At 36.9% G+C, this 9,446-nt stretch overlaps 1 pseudogene; it reads left to right on the plus strand.

The window, feature by feature from the left end:
• The first annotated feature begins 2,823 nt into the window (after nt 1-2,823).
• Nucleotides 2,824-3,741, plus strand: LOC100601032 (annotated as a pseudogene).
• Nucleotides 3,742-9,446: the final 5,705 nt, after the last annotated feature.

Raw genomic sequence — 9,446 nt, forward strand, 5'->3', positions numbered from 1 at the left:
TAAACTCTGTTGTTAATGGATACATATGAATGCACTTAAAGTATAGAAGGTATTTTGAAATAATGCACACAAAATTCACAATGGGTTATTGCCTTTGAGGAGTGGGAAAGATAATGGGTTTGACAGTGGGTCCAAGGTGATCTGACTTTATAAGGTTTTCTTTCTTTTATATATGAATAGTAGTATGTTGATAAATATTTAACAATGGTCCTCCAGGAATTTAAAAAAAACCACTGATTCATAGCATTTGAGGATTTCTGTGTTGAAATACTCCCACTATGGCTGATTTTAAGCTACCAAAGGTTTAGCAACTGGCTGGCAAAATTCCTGAAAATTTAACACACAGTTACCAAGAACAAGTATGAGCTGGCACAGCACAATGTTCTGTGTGTGCATATGTGTGTTGTATGTGTATAAAAACTTGAAGCACTGATGACAATATTAACAATCCTCAGTTTTGTATACTGGAAACATAGGTATTTGGTTATCTTAGTTTCTGAAGTTTTATGTATATATTAGATTTCTTGGAAAAAAGGAGACAGTTCTATAAGAATCAGAGTGGGTAAAAATATCTGACAGATTAAATTATAACTGGACATAGCGTAAAGCAGGGCTTTGTTCTGGATACCCTTCTCTATATCTTCCATTTTAATAACTTAATACTCATTGAATATATTGAATAAACACAGTAAGTCAAGCATCTTCCTCTCTGCTGGCTACATGATTTTATGAACCAAGAGCAGCCTTTAGAAATAGCTAACTTTTATGATTGAATTAAAAAAACACTCAAAAGAAAAAATACCAGTTAACTGAAGAGAATAGTTTAAATAATTCCCTGGTATCTCAATACTTTTTTGACATGCTATTGGAATACGTTTCACTTCATTGATGCACCATAAAAACAATTGCTAGATTGTTTGTACAATGTATTTTTTAATGAGCCTCAAAGTCTTAGTGCAGTGATGATACATAATCCTACTTTATATATGCTATTACTACTTTCTGTTACCACAACTGAAAGAGGCTCAACTGTTATTGTGGAAGGAATGGAGCAGTTAAATGTAATAACACGTTCCCCTGTTTCCCATTCATCTGTTATTTAGTGAGTGCCTAAAATGCATCTAGTTCCTCTGGCTTTAGAACAGTCCATTGAAGCATACACAATGAGGAAGCTATTCTTTCCTTATTGATTTCATCTTTTATTTCGACTTCTGGAGATCAAAATGGGAAAACAGGAATCCAGAGAGAAATGCCTCAAAATGCCTCCTTTTTCCCACTTCCCTCAACCTCAATCATTTAGAAAATATTTTAGAAATAATATTATAATCAGAAATTAACTTTATAAATAAATTTTATATATCTTTTTTTTTTTTTTTGAGACAGGGTCTCACTCTGTCACCCAGGCTGGAGTGCAGTGGTGCGATCTCAGCTCCCTGCAACCTCTGCCTCCCAGGTCCAAGCAATTTTCCTGCCTCAGCCTCGCGAATAGCTGGGATTACAGGCACGCACCACCATGCCCTGCTAATTTTTTGTATTTTTAGTAGAGATGAGGTTTTGCCATGTTGGCCAGGCTGATATTGAAATCCTGACCTCAAGTGATTCGCCCACCTAGGCCTCCCAAAGTGCTGAGATGATAGGCGTGAGCCACCACGCCTGGCAAGTTTTATATATCTATATTATAAATGTATTTATATTAATAAAATATTTTATAAGTAAATTATATTTGTAATGTTACAAATTATATTTCTAAAAATTACAAAATAATAAATTTGTAGAATAAATTAGAAATTTATATTTTATAAACAAATAACCCTGGAATAAATTGTATATTTAGCAAGGAAATTTCTGCTTTGGAATTAGATATAAAGAAAATTATTAGTTGCCATGACAATTACATTCAATAAAAAGTCTTGTTATATTAAATATTTACATAAAATATAAGTAAACCCTGCCCACAGAGAAGTGCCACACATATGATGTACATTGTATGTTCTTGACTGTGTGTACCCTACAGAATGCTTTTAATTTTTTTTTTTTTTGAGACAGAGTCTCACTCTGTCACCCAGGGTGGAGTGCTATGGCATGATCTCGGCTCACTGCAATCTCCGTCCCCTGGCTCAAGCAATTCTCCTGCTTCAGCCTCCCGAGTAACTGGGACTACAGGTGTGTGCCACCATGACTGGCTAATTTTTTATAATTTTAGTAGAGATGGGGTTTCACCATGTTGGCCAGGCTGGTCTTGACTCCTGAACTCAGACGATCCGCCCGCCTTGGCCCCCCAAAGTGCTGGGATTACAGGTGTGAGCACACTTTTTAGACGATTTTCCCATAGAACCAGATCATTGTAAGCAAAGATTTACTCGTATTCCTGACTAATTGAGATTCCAGTTCTCACTTAGCACAAGACATTGAAAATGTTGTATTTTCTTTTCTTTAATATAGCCTATGTGTTCTAATCTTCAAATTGTATAGATGAGGGGGAATTGTTTTGAAGGCAATAATTTGAGATCTGTACCACTTATTTTTCATATTTTGTTTTCTTTATTAAAAATGTTTCTCAGGATAGAAGTTATATTTGTTCTTTGTAGGAAAAAGGAATGTACATAAGAAATAAAAGGGAATTTTTGCTTTTTAAAGGAATTTTCACTTTTTGCATTTTACACTTCTATCCTCCTTGAATTTAACACTTTGAGCTTCTATTACTTTTGTAATTAAAAACAGTAAAGAGCCTGGTGTGATTCTGTCCTGCGCAGCTGTTCTCTGGAGCAGTAGTTGTTTATCTCCACCCACCTCATTTCTCACCTAAGTGCACGCTACCACCCCATGGAAGGTTTGATGGACGTGGACATGAGCCCCCTGAGGCCCCAGAATTATCTTTTTAATTGTGAACTAAAGGTGGACACCGATTATCACTTTAAATTTGATAATGATGAAAATGAGCACCAGTTATCTTTAAGAATGGTCAGTTTAGGGGCTGGTGCAAAGAGTGACTTGCACATTGTTGAAGCAGAGCCAATGAATTATGAAGGCAGTCCAATTAAAGTAACATGGGCAACTTTGAAAATATCTGTACAGTAAATGGTTTCCACTGGGGGCTTTGAAATAACACCATCACTGGTCTTATGTTTGAATTGTGGTTCAGGGCCAGTGCATATTAGTGGACAGCACTTAGTAGCTGTGGAGGAAAATGCACAGTCAGAAGACAAAGAGGAGGAGGATGTGAAACTCTTAAGTATATCTGGAAAGTGATCTGTCCCTGGAGGTGGTAGCAAGTTTCCACGGAAAAAAGTAAAACTTGCTGCTGCTGATGAAGAAGATGATGATAATGAAGATGATGATGATGATTTTGATGATCAGGAAACTGAAGAAAAAGCACCAGTGAAGAAATCTGTAATGAGATACTCCAGCCAAAAATACACAAAAGTCAAACCAGAATGGAAAAGACTCAAAACCATCAACACCAAGATCAAAAGGACAAGAATCCTTCAAAAAACAGAAAAAATCTCCTAAAACACCAAAAGGACCTAGTTCTGTAGAAGACATTAAAGCAAAAATGCAAGCAAGTACAGAAAAAGTGGTTCTCTTCCCAAAGTGGAAGCCAAATTCATCAATTATGTGAAGAATTGCTTCCAGATGACTGACCAGGAGGCTATTCAAGATCTCTGGCAGTGGTGGAAGTCTCTTGAAGAAAATAGTTTAAACAATTTATTAAAAATTTTCTGTCTTATTTCATTTCTGTAACAGTTGATATCTGGCTATCCTTTTCATAATGCAGAGTGAGAACTTTCCTTACTGTGTTTGATAAATGTTGTCCAGGTTCCATTGCCAAGAATGTGTTGTCCAGAATGCCCGTTTCATTTTTAAAGATGGAACTCTGCCCTTTGCTTGTTTTTTTGTATGGAATGTTATGATAGGACATAGTAGTAGCGGTGGTCAGACATGGAAATGGTGGGGAAACAAAAATATACATGTGAAATAAAACTTAGTATTTTAATAAAGTAAAAACAAAACCAAAAATCAGTAAAGGAGGCTTGGCATGGTGGCTCATGCCTGTAATCTCAGTGCTTTGGAAGGCTGAGACAGGAGGATTGCTTGAGGCCAGGAGTTCAAGACCAGCCTGGGCAACATAGCAAGATCTGTCTCTAAAAAAAAAATAGCCAGGCATGGTGGCACGTGCCTGTAGTCTCAGCTAGTAGGGAGGTTGAGACAGGAGCATCACGTGAGCCCAGGGGTTCATGGCTACAGTGAGCTGTGATTACACCACTGCACTCCAGCCTGGGCAACAGAGTGAGATCCCTTTGCTAAACAACAACAACAGCAACAAAAACAAGTAAAGAAAAACATATATATTTTAATATTCTTTCACTAGGTAATAAATAATGACCCAAAGATGAGTTAGACTTAGTAACAAAATAAAGTTTAAAAAAATTGTTTCATTGATATAAAAACAACAACGAAAATAATGCACTATCAATACCCAGGAATTAGCATCCTTAACTTTTAATGTATTTTCCTTCCAACCATTTATGTATGCCTAACATATATATTATATATTTATGGTCTTTAATCTTCACTGTGTATTAAAATCACAAGGGAATGTTTTTTAAAAATACTAGTGCTAGGATCCCATACCCAGACCATTTTAATCAGAATCTCTGGATGTGAGATCCAGGCATGGTTACTTTTAGAAGTTCCCCAGGTGATTTTAACGTGCAGTTTCAGTTGAGTACTACTGTAATATACCTATATATTGCATCATTTTGAATTTTGGGGTTGCAAGGAACAGAATCACTAATAAAACTGGTTTTAAAAATGAAAGATTTTTTTTTGGTTACTGTTACTTGAAAAGTCTAGAGGCAATGAAGGCTTCTGGCACTGTGTGATTAGGACTCCAGCTAAGTTTCTCTGAAATTCTCTTGACAGGTCTCCTCAATGTGCCAGCATCTCTGGTGGTTCAAATCTAGAGGGAAAAAGGAACATAGGTTCCTGTGACTCATAGAAGCTTTGAGTAAAAGTCTTAAGTTTTACTCTGATTGAACCAATATGAACTAAAAACTGTGGCCAGATGACTACTGTGGGCTCTTGCCTTGGGCTTAATGTTACCCACCCATGAACTATGACAAGGAGGGAAATCTGTATGCTTTTAGAGAGCGGACAAAGGAAATTGGATATTGGACAGGCAATCAATGAATGTTCACTACATACATGTTTAGCCACTTTGTATTATACTACATATAGTTTATTATCCTGATTTAAAAATGTACATATTATATTTTAATACATTTTGAAACATGGTTTTTAATTAGCTACATAATATTGTATCATATGAATGTAATGTCATTTAACCTTTGCCTTTTTTTTTTTTTTTTTTGAGACAGAGTTTCACTCTTGTCACCCAGGCTGGAGTGCAGTGGCAGAATCTCGGCTCACTGCAACCTCTGCCTCCCGGGTTCAAGTGATTCTCCTGCCTCAGCCTCCCAAGTAGCTAGGATTACAGGCACCTGCCACCATGCCTGGTTAATTTTTGTATTTTTAGCAGAGATGGGGTTTCATCATGTTGGCCAGGCTGCTCTTGAACTCCTGAGCTCAAGTGATACGCCCACCTTGGCCTCCCAAAGTGCTGGGATTACAGGTGTGAGTCACCACAGCCGGCCTCCTTTGCCCTTTTTTTGTATATATATTTTTTCTAATGGAACAATCAATGGCCTTAAACTAGTTATGACCATATGACCAAGTTTACCTGGGACCATGCTCATTAATGTCTGTTGTGCTGGAATAATTATTAATAATGCCCTATTAACTCTCAAAAGTATTCCAAAAAATTAGCTGGGCATGGTGGCGGGCGCCACCTGTAGTCCTAGCTACTCGGAGAGGCTGAGGTGGGAGAATGGCGTGAACCCGGGAGGCGGAGCTTGCAGTGAGCCGAGATCGCACCACTGCACTCCAGCCTGGGCGACAGAGCGAGACTCTGTCTCAAAAAAAAAAAAAAAAAAAAAAAGTATTCTGGTTTAGAGGATAAATTATACAGCCATCTTACTTTAAACATAAATATCTGTCCATTTATCTGATCATATCCTTAAGATAGATTCTTAGAAAAAGAATTTCTGGCTCAAAGAACAGAAACATTTTAAAGTTTTGATACACATTGACAACCTTTTTTTCCCCTAGAAATGATACCCATTTAATATTCCAATCAGCAGTGCACAAGTTAGACCATCTTACAAAATTCTGTCAGCACTGCGTATTACCTTCCTTCTCTTTTTTAACATTTGCCAATTTGACAGGAAAAAAGGAAGGTATGTTAATAATTTGATTAGTAGTTCCTTGGTTATTGGTGAGCCTGAATATTATTTCTGGATGCTTTGAGACCATTTTTATATCTTAGTTTATGGCTTGTTTATGTCCTTTGCTCATTAAGAGCCCTTTGTGTATGAATACTTTGTCTACCATACTTGTTGAAAAAATTTTCTTGTTTATATTTTGTTTATTGTCTTTTAAAATAACATTACAGACTTCACCTGTAATTTTTTTTTTTTTTTTGAGACAGAGTCATGCTCTGTTGCCCAGGCTTGAGTGCAGTGATGTGATTTCGGCTCACTGCAACCTCTGCCTCCCAGATTCAAGTGATTCTCCTGCCTCAGCCTCCTGAGTAGTTGGGATTACAGGTGCGCACCACCATGCCTGGCTAATTTTTTGTATTTTTATTGCAGACAGGGTTTTGCCTTATTGGTCAGGCTGGTCTCAAACTCCTGGCCTCAAGTGATCCGCCTGTCTCGGCTTCCCAAAGCATTAGCATTAAAGACTTTGCCTATAAATTTATGTATAAACACTTTCCTTTGTTATTTTTTTCATTGCCATTATGCTGGAAAAGTCCTTTATCATCCTGAGATCAGATTGATATTCCACCTTATGTTTATAATCTACCTTAAATTTTCTTCTAGAATTTCAGTTTTCTTTTTTCGTTTTTGTGGAGATAGGGGTCTCACTCTGTCACCCAGGCTGGTGCAGTGGCATGATCATAACTCACTGTAGCCTCGAACTCTTGGCCTCAAGCAGTCCTTCCACCTCAGCCTCCCAGGTAGCTGAAAGCACAGGTGTTAGCCACTATACCTGGCTAATTTTTAATTTGTTTTGTAGATATGGGGTCTCACTATTCCGCTTAGGCTGGTCTTGAACTCCTGGGCTCAAGCAGTCCTCCTGCCTTGGCCTCCTAAAGTTCTGGGATTATAGGTGTGAGCCCCTGGCCTAGAATTTCAGTTTTTTAAAATTAACTTTCAAATACATTTGGAATTTATTTTGGCATAGACTTTGAAGAGATGTTCTCACTTTATTTTGTCTTTCCAATAGTTAAATATTTTTTTCAATATCAATTTGATTGAAATTGCCATATAGCTATAACTTAAGGGAATAATTTACACCTTTATGGTTATCAGCCTTGTGCTTATTATCCAGGCACTTGTATGTCTCTCCATTCACTCAAGTCTTTTTTTCTTTGTATCTTTCATTTTATCCACGTTATTTTCTTCAAACAGGCCTTGCATACTTCTTAGTGAGATTATTTCTAGTGATTTCTTATAATATACTGGTAAGGTAAATACACTCTTCTCCCCATTATATTTTCTCACAGGTGGTTGCTGTTGTATAGGAAACCTGCTGATTTTGTATATTTATTTTGTATACAGCTATTTATTAGTTTTCATGGATTTTCTGTTGATTGATTCTATTGGTGTTTTAGGAAGACCAATTTATTATTATTTATTTATTTATTTTTTTGAGATGGCATCTCACTCTTTCTCCCAGGCTGGAGTGCAGTGGTGCTATCTTGGCTTGCTGCAAACTCCGCCTCCTGGGTTCAAGAGATTCTCCTGCCTCAGCCTCCCGAGTAGCTGGGATTACAGGCATGAACCTCCGTGCTGGGCTGGAAGACAAATATTTAATCTGTAAGAATTATAATTGTGTATCATTTCTAATAGTTATGCTTCAAATTTATTTTTTAATATTTTACTAATAGCACTTTTAGAAAAGTATACCTAATGCTAATTGTAGGGGGGATTCTTGTTTTGTTCCTGACTTTAAAGGGAATGACTCTACTGTTTTAATTTTTTTTTTTCTGAGACAGAGTCTTGCACCGTCACCCAGGCTGGAGTGCAATGGCGTGATCTCGGCTCACTGCAACCTCTGCCTCCCGGGTTCAAGCAATTCTCATGCCTCAGCCTCCCAAGTAGCTGGGATTACAGGCATGAGCTACCGTGCCTGGCTTTGTTTTACTTTTAAATAAGATGTTGGCATTTGAATTAAGAAATATATTTTTATCTTTATTAAGAAACATCATTCTATTTCAAGTTTAAGAGTTTTTTCATTTCTTTTTTTCAAAATTGAATTTAACCAAATGTATTTCTGCCTTTTATGTTTATAAATACAATATTTTCTTCTTTTGCTTTACTGATGTGATGAACAATATAAATCAATTTCATTATATTGAACTATCCTTGTATTCCTGAAATAAACCATATTTAGTTACATAGTGTTCTTTTTATATGCTGTTAGATTTATTTTATGGGCACTTTTAATGGGATTTTTGTGCCTATACTCGTAAATAAAAATGGTCTAGTGTTTGTGTGGAAAGATCATGGAAATGATCTATTCCATAACCCAGGGAACTCTGGTGATGGGCTTTCATTATTAGGATTGGTTATTTCTTTATGTTCCACCATCCTTCTCCCACTTAATTCTCATTTATTAACCACTCCTTTACTCTTTAACCTCTTGTAAGCTTACCTCCATTCCTGGTACTGTATTGAAACCATTCAGGTCTACATGTCCAGTGACCTTTTTATTGCCCAGATGATTTTTTCTCAGCTCTCATGGTCCTTGCTTTCTCTGTAATAATTGACACTGTTGATATCTTTAAATTCTCTCTTCTCTTGGCTTCTGGCACTGTGCACTCTCCTTTCTTGCTCTTCCATCTCTAACCAGTCCTGTCTCATGGTCCCTTAATTCTCATCTTCTTTAAAACCCCTTAAAGTTGAACATTTCTTCCCCCAGGTCCTGTCTTCAGCCTTTACTCTTTTCTTTACCCACTCTTAGTAATTGAGTTCATTTCTGTGTCTTCGACTATGCACATGCCACCTGGGAAATTTCCTAGTATAGTTACTATTACATGTTAGGTGATCAAGAAATGTTACTTCAATTTGGGCTTCAAATCTGTATGTCTGGGCTTGATGACTACGAAGTCTCAGTTTTGAATTTCCAACTGACTATTGAATGTTTTTGGTGGGATATACTTCTCACACCTCAAGTTCACCGTGTGCACATCAGAACTCACCAAATTTCCCACTCTCATTTCCTTCCTCCCAATTTCATTATTTCTATTAGTTGTAGCACTTTGTTCTGCCATAACTCAATGGTTCTGGTGTAAGACAATGTCTCATGGTGGGAGCTGTGGA

The sequence above is a fragment of the Nomascus leucogenys genome, chromosome X (genome assembly GCF_006542625.1).
Source record: "Nomascus leucogenys isolate Asia chromosome X, Asia_NLE_v1, whole genome shotgun sequence".
In the NCBI taxonomy this organism is placed as follows: Eukaryota; Metazoa; Chordata; class Mammalia; order Primates; family Hylobatidae; genus Nomascus; species Nomascus leucogenys.